At 41.9% G+C, this 14,377-nt stretch overlaps 1 pseudogene; it reads left to right on the top strand.

Annotated features, from left to right (window-relative positions):
- Nucleotides 1-9,785: 9,785 nt before the first annotated feature.
- LOC129006856 (large ribosomal subunit protein eL31-like) lies at nt 9,786-11,021 on the top strand (annotated as a pseudogene).
- Nucleotides 11,022-14,377: the final 3,356 nt, after the last annotated feature.

Consider the following 14,377-nt stretch of genomic DNA (forward strand, 5'->3'; position numbering starts at 1 on the left):
CAAATATTTCCATCACCCATTTACTGATGCAGTCACCATTTTTATAGATTAAAAGTTTGAACCTCAATAAAATCCAAATGCTACTGAGAAAACTCACATTCTAAGCTGTTATCAATTATTTATACCTTCGAATGAGTATCAGAGCAAACGTTGCTGGAAGAAAAAGAAAGTTTCGGGACCTGGAATAATTAATATGAATGGGAGAGGAGAACTTGAGGAAGGATGTGCAGAGAAACAGCTGAATTGCTGAGCAACAGAGAGAAACGTTTTTGTGTAGTTTTACCTGGTCTAAATTAACTAAATAGATAATGCCCTATTTTAACATTAACATTTAATGATGCATAACACACTTCATTTCATACTGTTCCCTATAGCTGGGCAATGATTACTCCAAGGTGTAATGGAAAACATGAATTAATTAGAGATTTCAGGTACAAATGTGACATGAATGTAAAATATACAGATCATTAAAATCATGTCTATAAAATAGAAATTAAAATATGAGTTTTGTAATGTATTTGAGAACCAGATAATTTATCTATCCACATAAATCAAACTAACCATATTATTGCCATATTTCAGCTTTGCTATGAATTGTGTTAATAAATATCATGACTAAATACTATCTCCTAAAGCATTTTGTAATAGATGTAAGGGTTTTTTCCCCTTTTGGTTATAGTAATAATAAATTTTCACATTGTGTGGAAATCAAGATCAACTGTTAAGATAGCCAAGCAATCATGTTACTTCAAACGTAACTTCAAACGTAAAGTAGGCTCAGATTTATTTTTTCCTAACAAACTCGTTCTAGTCCACTCAAGATTCTATCCAAAAAGCAGTATTTAGCACTTTTCAGGCTAATTCCAAACAAACGAAGATTAACAGATCATCAGTTTAGCTTCACACATGAAATTGAAAAATGAATTGCTGGTCAAAATGCTAGTAACAAAAATGTGAAATTTATATGTGTTCCTTTTTCCTAAATATTGAAAAAATATCAACTAATCATCAGGTTTGCCAAAACAAAAAAAATTTGAAATATAATTCCTAGTTAATTGGTTTACCATTCTTTATTACTTCTCTTTGAATTCAGTAACTTATCAATGATTAAAAGTGTGCTTCAACAAGTTAATTCTTTAAGTTCAAATAACTGGAAACCATTTTCTCAATGGTGCAGCATTTCTTAATGTCAGTTCAAGATGTTTGGAGACATATTGCTGATTTTAGAAGCTGATGTGTGCTGATTTATGAAGGAATTGTTTAGCTTGTACTCTGGGCTCTGATCAAGGGAGATACACTCTCAGATACAGCCTGGCATTTAAAGGTACCTCTTTCGTAGCTGGTTATCTGCTTCCTGAGTTCAGTTGTAATAGCTTGCAAGCTTCTCCCATCCCATATGACTGGATTCTGATTTCTTATTTTCTGATAGCAGGGTAAACTTTGTTCTCCCTTATTACTAAATGTTGACTTGACAAATAAATAGACCTCCTGCATTTTAATATTTGTCTGTTTTTGAAAAGATTCTCATCTGTTTCTCTGATCACAGCCTCCCGATCCCAGTGCATGCAAACCCAGTGGCTCAGCAAACAGTCAATGCTATTTCTTCTGGTAGCGTGACCATCTGACCACCTGCCCCTCAGTAAGAATAGGGACCTGTCCTCTGTTGACAGGGTTTCCCTCTCAGCTGTGCCTGATGCCAGGCTGTCTAGGAATGGGAGTTGCAGCAGAACAGACCAGGAAAAATAGTGCCTTTGCAGTACCTCACAGTTGTGCTAGAACTTCTCTCAATTTCCCTTATTAACTAGATTAAAAATGAGTAATATTTTTTCAGCTTGTTGGTTGCCAAAGATTACCTTCCACCACCAGGTTTATCTGAGAACATGGCCAATTAGTCCATCTTTTTTTTTTTTTTTTTTTTTTTTTTTGAGACAGGGTCTTGCTCTGTCACCCAGGCTGGAGTACAGTGGTGCAATCATAGCTCACTGCAGTCTGCAACCCCTGGGTTCAAGCAGTCCTCCCACATGAGCCTCCAGAGTAGTTGGGACTAGAGGCACTTGGCACTGCACCTGGCTAATTGTTTTTTGTTTAAAATTTTTTGTAGAGATGTGGGGGTCTCGCTATGTTGCCCAGGCTGGTCTTGAACTCCTGGCCTCAAGGAATCCTTCTATCTCTATCTGCCTCCAAAAGAGCTGTGATTATAGGCATGAGCCACTGTGCCCAGCCTGGTCCATCTTCAGTTGAAAGGAAGTAGACGAACTATCTCCCGCATATTCCCATTGTCCCAGTGCTGTGCTAGCCCTGGCAATGACTGGTAACTTCTCTTCTTAGGATTGGATTTCTGGATGGTAGAATATGAACACAAGAAAGGTCTGGAGAAAGGCATCAGCATCCTTGGCCTCGTCTTGGCCTTTAGACTTAAAAACTGTAGGGAGCACTATGACTCTATCTTTACTAGTATTAGGTCCCCTAATCCTGGGCCACTGGCTTTGGCCCTGTGGCGGCTTTGGCCCTGTGGCAGCTTTTGCTGAATTGCAGCAGATCTTTGAAGCATCTCTACCAGCCACACAATTATAGAGAGCCAATGCTAGACTGTGTTTTGTATAGAAACTGAAATATGTGTTAGTGCTTTAATTTATCATCATGTTTTCTGCCACACGGATCTCTCTGTTTTTACCAATACTCAAACTACCTCTCTAAAGGATTCTTAATTAAATAAATGGGTGGCAGGGCCTAAACTTACCACTGAGTATTCTACTTCCTTGAAGATGTAGTTTGGTCCTCTTATTCTCAGATTTACCAGCTGTGATCGATTCAAATGGAGGTGTGGGGAAGACCTACTTCCTATACCTGTTTTTAAAATCTACTTTTCTAAAATGTAACATTACTTCATGTATTCCTTTTAACAAGTTTATGAGGAGGGTGTTATCAAACCTATTTTATACCAATGCAAGCATTTGTTCTCAGCTAAACTACAACTCACATTTAGCCAGGTCTTGTACAAAGTGTGCAAAGTACTTTAAATTCAAAAACTCTGGGAAGTAGGTAAACTATTAGGACATTTTACAGAGGAAGACAGGCTTGGGATCATTAATAAAGTGACAGATACTTACAGATGTTACTGATGGTCTCCATGTTGTCAAATCCAGAGGATTTTTCCCTATCATGATCTTACTTAACCACCTAGCACCAGGCAACCCTCTTTGACTGACACCACAACTGCTTGCTCTTTTTTCCTATCTCCTTGATCTTGATCTTCTTTTCTGTCTCTTATTTCTTTTCTTTTTTTTTTTTTTTTTTTTTTAACCAACTCTAAAGGAAGCAGCTCCTTAAGACAGTCCTGGTCTTCTTCTCTGTGTTCTCCACCCTCTTTCCATGGATGACCCCAAACATTCTCATAGCTTCTATTACAATCTGTATGCCTACAATAACAACACTTATGCCTCTTTCACAGATCTCTTCTCTGAGCATCAGTTAATGATCCAACAATCTACCTGAAGCTACAACCACTTGGTAGATGCTTCAGGAGTGTCTAAAAATCACATAATATTCCAAAGCTGAATCCTTGACCTTCTGCCTGCAATGCAGTGAATGGCATGGCATCACCCTTTATCTGGCTGTGTAAGTCAGAAACCTAGAAGTCATTCTTCTCTTTAAGATGCCTGTATCTGATCCATCAGCAAGTTCCAGCAATTTCATTCCAAAAGATCGCCTATCTTTCTAATTTTCTCTATCTTGACAGCAGCCATACATTTTTTTTTTTTTTTTTTTTTTTTGAGACAGGGTCTCAGTCTGTCGCCCAGGCTGGAGTGCAATGGCATGATCATAGCTCACTGCAGCCTTGACATCCTGGGCTCAAGCCATCTTCCCACCTCAGCCTCCCAAGAAGCTGGGACTACAGGCATGTACCACCATGCCTGGCTAATTTTTTAATTTTTTGTCGAGACAGGGACCCACTATGTTGCCCAGGTTGACCTTGAATTCCTGGACTCAAGTGATCCTCCCACCTTGGCCTCCCAAATGCTGGAATTACAGGTGCGAACCACTGCACCTGGCCTGACAGCTGCCATATTAGTTCAAGCCAACATCAACTTTTCCAAAGGGGTCTCCCCTCTGCCTTGTCCCTGAAATCTGTTCTTCCTCAAACTATTGTAAACATTTATTCCGTTTTTTAGCTAAATTTTTACCAAAATATTACAGAATAAATTTTACAGAAAAAGTGCATAAATCATAAATATGCAGCTTGATGCTGTTTTATAACCTGGACACCCCTGTATAACCAGCAACTGGATCGTGAAATAGATCAGCACCTCAGAAGCACTCCCTCATTCTCCCTCCTAGTCATCACCCCCAAAGGTACCCACTCTTCTACCTTCTATTGCCATCAATTAGTTTGCCCATTTCTGAACATTATATAACTGGTATCAACAGTTTTTAAATACAAATTATGACACAACTGCCTAAACCTCTCAAAGGCTTTCTTTACACTGATAGTAAAGTACAAACATGTTACTGTAGTCCCAATACTACCTGTCATCTACATACTTCCTTAGGCTCACGTCCTATCATTTCTCTCATTTTCTCAATATACTCCAGCTGACTTGTTTTGTTTTTGTTTTTGTTTTCAGGGTTTTTTTTTTTTTTTTAAGTCTCCCTCTGTTGCCCAGACTAGAGTGCAATGGTGTGATCTCAGATCACTGCAACCTCCACCTCCTGGGTTCAAGCAATATCTTGTGTCTCAGCCTCCCGAGTAGCTGTGATTACAGGCACCTGCCACCACGCCCAGCTAATTTTTGTATTTTTAGTAGAGACGGGGGTTTCAGCATATTGGCCAGTCTGGTCTCGAACTCCTGACCTCAGGTGATCCACCCACCTCACCTTCCCAAAGTGCTAGGATTACAGGCATCTTGGTCTTCTTTTTATTCCTTGGATATGCTAAGAAATATCCAAATGCCTTGACACAGGGCCTTTGCATGTGCTGTTTCCTCTGCTACAACGCTAGTTCCAGCATAGCTGGTTTCTTCTTGCCCTGAAATTCTCATCTTAAACATTACTGCCCCAGAGAACTTTCCAGGGCCATCATATCCCATGTACTTATCCCACCCTCCTGTCATGGGATATGGCTTCTGTGTATCAGGGATGGTTAAGTATCTTTTGTGGCTTGGCAAACAAGAGGCACAAGAAAGTTTTAGCTCCTGTGCACACATACATTTTGTTGGGGTATTTGATTTGGTTAAATTTGGTTAACAAGAAAAGTGGAAAAATTAGAAAAGAGATGTCAAACAGAGGCCAGGTTCAATGGCTCACGCCTATAATCCCAGCACTTTGGGAGGCCAAAGTGGGAGGATGGCTTGAGGCCAGGAGTTCAAGACCAGCCGGGGCAACAAAGCAACACCTCATTGCTACAAAAAGTTTTTTAAAAAATAGCCAGGTGTGGTGGGTGTCCCTGTAGTCCCAGCTACTCGGGAGGCTGAGGCAGGAGAATGGCATGAACCTGGGAGATGGAGCTTACAGTGGGCCGAGATCACACCACTGCACTCCAGCCTGGGCGACAGAGCAAGGAGCAAGACTCCGTCTCCAAAAAAAAAAAAAGAGAGAGAGATGTGCTGTTGGAAGTCCTGGTTTACTCTCCTCCACCTCACACAACATGGGCCCAGGCCTGGGGAGGAAGGCTGCAAAGGTATCTTCCTTAGAAATCGTTCCTTAGTTTCACAGAATGCTTCAGTTTCAGTGGGATTTTTGAATGAAATGCCTCAAATAGAATTTAGGTTTCCCCTTGGAGAAAATAATGTCTGAGGTCTGAGGAGGTGGCTCACACCTGTAATCCCAACACTTTGGGAGGCCAAGGAGGGAGGATCGCCTGAGATCAGGAGTTTGAGACCAGCCTGGGCAACATAGTGAGACACCATCTCTACAAAAATTTTAAAAATTAGCTGAGCATGGTGGTATGCACCTGTAGTCCCAGCTACTTGGGAGGTTAATGTGGGAGGATCGTTAGAGCCTGGGAGGTCGAGGCTGCAATGTGCCATGATTGCACCACTACACTCAAGCCTGGGCAACAGAACAAACCCTGTTGAAGGAAGGAAGGAAGGAAGGAAGGAAGGAAGGAAGATAATGTAATGCCTGGGATTATTCATATGAAAGTATTCCATGAGCCCCAAAGACTTGCTGTCATGTAGCATAAGCTTGGAGAGAACACACAAGTATAATTATTTGTATTTACAGTATAAAAGGTAGTAGAATTTGTTCCTGTTTGGGGTTTTGGTTGGGCTGTTTTTGCTGTAAAAGGCAGAGCCTGGCTCTAGTTCCCTCAGCTCACTGAGGTATGAGTTTACAGGGGACAGAGGCCATGTTGGCTTTGTCTGTCCTTGAAGTTCTTCCAGATGGATTCGCTGACTCCCTGGCTATCACTGGTGTTGGCTACTGAGGCTCATCTTGCCACTGCTGCAACCTGGGCTTCCTCCTCCTGCCACCCAGTGCTGGGCAGGAGAAGAGGCACTTGGAAGGAATATTCTACCATCAGAGACCATGGCCTGGCTCTACTCCAGGCTGGAGTGCAGGGGTGCAATCACAGCTCGCTGCAGCCTCGATCACCTGGACCCACACTGTCTTCCCACTTCTGCCTCCTGAGTCACTGGGACCACAAGTGCACACCACCACACCTGGGCTGCTTTTTAAATTTTTTGTAGAGACAGGGTCTCACTATGTTGCTAGCCTGGTCTCAAACTCCTGGGCTCAAGCGATCTGCCGGCGTCAGCCTCCTGAGTAGCTGGGACTATAGGTGTATGCCACCATGCCAGACTTACCTCATATCTTTCAAGTTTCACCTTCTGCTGAGGACTGCTTCATTCACGTAAGTTTTTTATATCAATTTTCTGACAGGGGGTAAGGAGAGGGATTTCAATGGCCCGTTTACCCTTCCAAGCCTACTCATGCCAATCTATGAATGTATTGTCCTTCCAGCTGGGGCTGGGACAGGGGATGACGAGGCCATGCAATATGTGTACCCTTTCAGGAGGTACCGGGGGTGATGCATCTTCTTTAGAAGCAACTGTGGTTATAGCAGGCAATGTATTTGATATTCCTAGTTTATTCTCATCAACAAAAGTAAAGCCCTAGCAATGTAAGAATAGATACGAAATATATACAGTCATGTAGCTTTTTTACTCGATATTTTTAAATATCGAAGTGCTAGGATTATAGAATATATTATAGAATATATAGATATAGATAGATACATAGATAGATGGATATGGGCTAGATGCAGTGGCTCATGCTTATAATTCGAGCACTTTGGGAGACCAAGGAGGGAGGATGGCTTGTGGCCAGGAGTTCTAGACCATCCTGGGAAACACAGTGAGACCCCCACCCCCACCACCATCTCTACAAAAATAAAATAAAATACCAAGCGTGGTGAGGCACAGCTGTAGTCCCACCTACTCAGGAGGCGGAGGCAGGAGGATTGCTTCAGCCCAGGAGGTCGAGGCTGCCATGAGCTATGATTGCACCACTGCACTCCAGCTGGGCTACAAGTGAGACCTTATCTCTAAAAAAAATTTTTCATTGAAAAAAGAAGATATTCTTTTTTAAAAAATAGCTCTGATTTGAAATGCTTATTTGATCCAGCTATGGAGCATTATTTACTGACTCAAGAAGTTAATATATTCTATAGAAGTATTAGTATTTTAATAGTCTATTCCTGCAAGCAGTAAAAACCAGAACATAATAGTTTGGTTTTGTACACCTGGACTTTGATGGAAAAGAGGCTTGGGAGATGAGAAGGCATGGAGAGGCTGCTATATGTTCCAGCTGCAGTGTCCAGAATAGATGTTAGGAATTTCCAACTGTCTTCTGCATTATTTAACATGAATCTAACCCAACTTTTCCTTTGGCTCAATGGAAAACAGGTTTCAAGGGAGCAACAAAGTGTTTTTATCTTCCTTAGGTATTTCTGCAGCAGTGAGAGTAGGAATTTTCCCGCCTTCTGAATTAAAACAAGATTACACATTTCCATTATTCATATCTAGCAAAAAACATAGATGACATCCTTGATTTCTTCCATTCCCTTCTCTCCTGTTTTCAGCCAACCCATCATCAAGTCCTGATGGTTCTACTTCCAAAACATATCCTGAGTCTGACTGTGTCTCTGCATCTTCACAGCTAATACCTCTGTCCTAGCCTGGCTGCTGCAACAGGCTCTAGATTAGGAATGCATCCAGCAGCAAACAGAAAGTTCAACTCTGGCTGTTTTAACAAATAAATGTTTATTCGTCTCAAATAAAAATAGTCCAAGGGAAGTCAATCCAGGTCTGGAGCAATGGCTCAACAATGCTATTGGGGACCCAGCTCTGTCTTTCCTATTATCCTTAATGTGTTGACTTTTGTTCTCATACTTGTCACCTCACAGTCTCCATGTGGCTGCTACATAGCCAGGCATTGCATTTGGGCTCCAGATAGGAAGAAGGGTAAGGGCAGAGAATGATTTCCTTCAGAAATTATTTTCTGTCTATTCAGGAAGGGAAGCCCTTGCCAGAATATACCAACTCACATCTCATCAGCCAGAACTGGGTCCGAACCAATTCTTAGACCAACCAATATCCAAAGAACTAAAATTACTGGGGTGGTGAGATGGTTTGGCTGTGTCCCCACCCAAATCTCATCTTGAGTTTTAGCTCCCACAATTCCTACGTCATGGGAGGTACCCAGTGGAAGGTAATTGAATCATAGGGTCAGGTCTTTCTCATGCTGTTCTCAAGATCGTGAATAAGTCTTCTGAGATCTGATGGTTTATTTATAAAGAGGAGTTCCCCTGCAAAAGTTCTCTCTCTTTGCCTGTTGCCATCCATGTAAGATGTGACTTGCTCCTCCTTGCCTTCTGCCATGATTGTGAGGTCTCCCCAGCCATGCCAAGCTGTGAGTCCATTAAACCTCTTTCCTTTATAAATTATCTAGTCTTGGTTATGTCTTTATCAGCAGCATAACAACAGACTAATACAGGTGGGATATAGTAGACTCATTACACAATATCTCCCCCAGCCTTCTTCTACTGTGCCTTCCTGTACTGAGAAGCTAAAAACTACTTTTCCCAGGTTCCCCTGCAGCTAGGGAATGGAGCAGAGTGGGGAGAAAGGTAGGGTACACCTGTCTATTTTGTTGATGTCAATTAGCAGAGGTAGGGTGGTTCTGGAGTGATTAAATAGGTACTTCTTTACCTCTTCTTTGTAAAATGATTTGAGTCATTATTAACTTGATTAAATTTGTCACATTTTGGCTTTTGTCTCCTGCTATTTCAATAAAAACTGTTGCGAAATTAAGTAACCCTCAATAGAGCTCTTCATAGCATATATGGTTGATGAGTGGCGCCTGAAGCAAGATAAATTTCTTTGGTCTCAGAACCGCAAATTACCAGGCTTCTTTCTCCAAGGGCACAGCTGCTGCTGCTGGTAATGGTGGTGGTGTGTGTGTGATTTCTCTAAATCACCTAGGCACTGAGAATTACAACTGATGGTGTTTTCTTCCCTCTTGACCCTTAAGAAGTTTTAAGGCAAATGCATGCTTTTCTCCTGAAAGTATAGTCTTCTTTGTATATATTTTGTGTGACAACCTCTCTTCTGATTCTGTCTTTTCTACTCTTATTTCCGTTTTTCTTGGTTCCCTTACTTATTTTTATTTCACTTTGTTGCATATGTTTTTTCCACATGGCAGAAACCCTTTCTGGAAATAGATAGGATTATAAGACTATGTCTGCTAAAGGAGAAAAACTATTAAGTAAAGACATCTGGCTTCCTTTCCAACTTGGGCCTGGCAGAATGGCTCCTGAAAAGAAGGGTGGAAAGAAGAAAGGCTGTTCTGCCATCAACAAGGTGGTGACCCAGGAATACACCATCAACATTCAGAAATGCATCCATGGAGTAGGCGTCAAGAAGTGTGTCCCTTGGGCATTCAAAGAGATCTGGAAATTTGCTGTGAAGGAGGTGGGAACTCCAGATGTGCGTGTTGATACCAGGCTTGACAAAGCTGTCTAGGCTAAAGGAATAAGGGTGTCCCATACCCATCCATGTGTGGTTATCCAGAAAACATAATGAGGATGAAGATTCACCAAATAAGTTCTATACTTCGGTTACCTATGCACCTGTTACCACTTTCAAAAATCTACAGACAGGCAGGATATGGTGGTCATGCCTATAATCCTAGCACTTTGGGAGGTTGAGGCAGGCAGATCACTTGAGCTCAAGAGTTTGAGACCAGCTTGGGCAACATGGTGAAACCTCGCCTCTACAAAACAACACAAAAAATGCCGGGCGTGGTGAAACCCCATCTCTACTAAAAATACAGAAAAATTAGCCAGGCGTGGTGGCCCATGCCTTTAATCCCAGCTACTTGGGAGGCTGAGGCAGTAGAGTTGCTTGAACCTGGGAGGCGGAGGTTGCAGTGAGCAGAGATTGCGCCACTGCACTCCAGCCTGGGCAACAGAGTGAGACTCCATCTCAAAAAAAAGAAGAAAAAAAAGCCAGGTGTGGTGGCTCACACCTGTAATCCCAGCATTTTGGGAGGCCAAGGCGGGTGGATCACCTGAGGTCAGGAGTTCAAGAGCAGCCTGGCCAACATGGTGAAACCCCACCTCTACTAAAAATACAAAAATTAGCTGAGTGTGGTGGCATGCATCTGTAATCCCAGCTACCTGGGAGGCTGAGGCAGAAGAATCACTTTAACCCAGGAGATGGAGGTTGCAGTGAGCCAAGATCACACCACTGCATTCCAGCCTGGGTGACAGAGCAAGACTCTGTCTCAAAAAAAAAAACCAAACATACACACACACACACACAAAATTAGCTGGGCATGGTGGCACACGCCTGTGGTCCCAGCTACTCTGGAGGCTAAAGTAAGAGAATTGTTTCAGATTGGGAGGTCAAGCCTGCAGTGAGCCGAGATGGCACCACTGCACTCCAGCCTGGGCGACAGAGCCATATCCTGCCTCAAGAAAAAAAAAATATATATATATAGTCAATATGGATGAGAACTAAGCACTGATTGTCGAATACATGAAATAAAATTATAAAACCACAAAAAAGTAAAGACATGTGAGCTCCCAAATTAGAAAAACTACCACTAATGCTACATATCATTAGTAAAAATTGGGGAATAGACACTTTATGGCTATAAAATAATGTTAGTAGAATATCTTAAGTTGGTCTCAAACATGAATGTCTACTTTCTTTCTCAAAAAACAAACAAACAAACAAACAAAAATACAGACTTTCCTCCATATGCTTGCCATAAGCTATGAACAGGATGAATGTAAAAGATGGTCAGTATTGGCCTTAAACCATATTACTATAGTGAGAAAGACTCCACACATCACAGAATTTAACTGGACATGTTTGCACCAACACTTTAAAGAAGATAAATGCATATAGAAATGTTCCGAACACTGGTAGACAGCACGGCCAGGTGAGAAACCCACACCCAAATGACAGCAGTGACATCTGAGATGATTTAGAGTGGGACCACAAACTAGATTGTGGAGCGATGTGTGGGCAGCAGGGAGTGGTTGCACACAGCCCTGCTCTGACTGCAGCGTCCTGGCCCCAAGCAGAAGCTTCCCAGGCTGCCATATTTTTAAAACTGGATGAGATTCCTTTACAGCATTTGAAGGATTCTGCTGTTGTCAAGCCAGTTAAAAATGTGACTGGCCATCCAATCAACAAATTCAAAAGCACACAAATGTCTGTTTTATGAAATGCAATAAGACGCAATGATTCAGCCTCTTGGCTTTCTAATCAGAGCAAAATTTTTACCCCAAATAATAATTAACCTGCTTCATCAAGTTTGTTTACTAAACACAGTTCCTCCAAAAGGTTTCTGTTTCCCATTCCACTCCCAGTTCAAGTTCACTCTCAAATGCATTTATTAGCATTCAGTCCATTCAAAAGAGTGAGCTGAAGGCCATTTAAGAGGCATTCTCTTAAACTGAGAAAATCTAAATTTTGAGTAAAGGAGAATTATTGAATAAGGGAGTAACCTGTTGGAGACTTCCCTCCTTAAAATCAGTCCTTGCTTCTCCAACGCATTCAGAATAAATTCCAAAACCCGGCTGGGCATGGTGGCTCACGCCTGTAATCCCAGCACTTTGGGAGGCTGAGGCAGGCGGATCATGAGGTCAGGAGTTCGAGACCAGCCAGTTTGAGACCAGCCTGGCCAACATGGTGAAACCCCATCTCTACTAAAACTACAAAAATTAGCCGGGCATGCCTGTAATCCCAGCTACTCAGGACGCTGAGACAGGAGAATCGTTTGAACCCAGGAGGTGGAGGTTGCAGTGAGCTGAGATCACGCCACTGCACTCCAGCCTGGATGGCAGAGCAAGACTCCATCTCGAAAATAATAATAATAAAATAAAATCCAAAACCCTTGGTGTGGCATACATGATTTTTTATTATCTGAACCCTGTTCTTCTCCCTAGCTGCATCTCTGGTCACTCCTCATTGCCCTACAAGATGGGACCATACTGAATTACATGTGCTCCATAAATACGCCTCACACTCTTTCGCCTCTAGGTATCTACACAGTAACCCCAGAACTGTAGCCTACCTCCTCTGTCCACTTTTCTTGCCTGACGATTGAGGCCCGTGATCTTCACCTCCACCAGGGAACCTTCTTTCACCCCTATTTTTCTGGTAACTCATTGTATCCCATACTCAGTTGTACTCCTTAAGCTGTCCTGAAGTTGTCTGTGTACTCTTCCGGCTCCAACTGTAAGTTCCTTAAAAGCAAGGATTGTGTTATGTTTATCACTACATCTCTAGCACCCAAAAGAGTCCCTGGAACACAGGAGGTGCTAGATACATATTTGTTGAATGAATGAAAGCTATTATTCTGAAGGAAACAATATACTTGCATAAATAGTTTTGTTGTATTTGGGGAAGAAAGCATTAATTTATGGACACAATTTATGTCTTATCAATATTCAGGTTTCTTAAAAAGTACCTAAAAAGTATCATGCAAGTTGGTAGTCCTACTACTTGCATTTTTATCCCATGTCAAATTTATGAAAACTTCATCATAGCTTAAATGAGAAATGTGTAAATCAAAATATTCTTTTAAAGAATAAAAATGCTTTCTAAATAGAGCTCGCTATTAAGTTAAAACTTGAAACAACTCTTAGTCATAGTTCCCTGTAGAATAGGAGACTAGCCGGGTGCAGTGGCTCACAGCTGTAATCCCAGCACTTTGGGAGGCCAAGGCAGGTAGATCTCTTGAGGTCAGGAGTTCCAGACCAGCTTGGCCAACGTGGTGAAACCCCATCTCTACTAAAAATACAAAAATTAGTGGGGCATGGTGGCGCACTTCTGTAATTCCAGCTACTCGGGAGGCTGAAGCAGGAGAATCACTTGAACCCAGGAGGTGGAGGTTGCAGTGAGCCGAATTCACACCACTTCACTCCAGCCTGGGCGGCAGAGCAAGACCCCATCTCAAAAAAAAAAAAAAAGCAAACTTGTTGTATTTTTATTTTCTAAAGAGTGAAGGGCTCTTTTGCAAGCTGAGAAGAAAAATATCAAGAATAAAAGCTGTCAGTCTCTTCTCTGACCTGATGGTGATAATAATGATGATGATAATAATTTGTCATTGTTAAATGTGTACTAGATACCAGGCACTTTAAATTACTGAATTACTTCATTCAGTTCTTACAACAGTACTACGATTACCTTCATTTAAAGATGAAAAAATAAGTTTTGGAGAAAAGATTCATGCACCTGTGCACACTCAGTAACTAGTAGACTCAAGATTGAAGCCCAGGCAGTCTGACATCAGAGCTTAGATCTTTATTGACTTCTGGAAAATGAAATCTCACATTAAGAAACATAAGATGCTGGCTGGTGCAGTGGCTCATGCCTGTAATCCCAACACTTTGAGAGACCAAGGTGGGAGGATTGTTTGAGACCAGGAGTTTGAAACCAGCCTGGGCAACATAGCGAAACCCCATGTCTACCAAAAATAAAAATAAAAATGTTAGCCAGGCATGGTGGCGTGCACACTTCTGTAGTCCCAACTACCTGAGAGGCTGAGGCAGAAGGATGACTTGAGCCCAGGAGTTAGAGGCTGCAGTGAGCCCTGATTGTGCCACTGCACTCCAGCGGCCTGGGTGACAGAGTAAGACCCTGTCTAAAAAAAAAAAAAAAAAAAGAGCTACGTCTGAGTTTTGGTGAACTCCTACTCTATACATTATATAACATTACCAGTTATTGAGTAGAACATGGTCTAAAACTGGGTTTTCTGGGCTTCCATTCAATGGGTTTTAGTTATGAAAGTATTAGAAATTATGTTCTATATTGTTTATCTACTGCTGCAAAACAAGTTACCTCCAAACTGTAGCAGCTTA

This window comes from Pongo pygmaeus, chromosome 8, assembly GCF_028885625.2.
Source record: "Pongo pygmaeus isolate AG05252 chromosome 8, NHGRI_mPonPyg2-v2.0_pri, whole genome shotgun sequence".
Classification (NCBI taxonomy): Eukaryota; Metazoa; Chordata; class Mammalia; order Primates; family Hominidae; genus Pongo; species Pongo pygmaeus.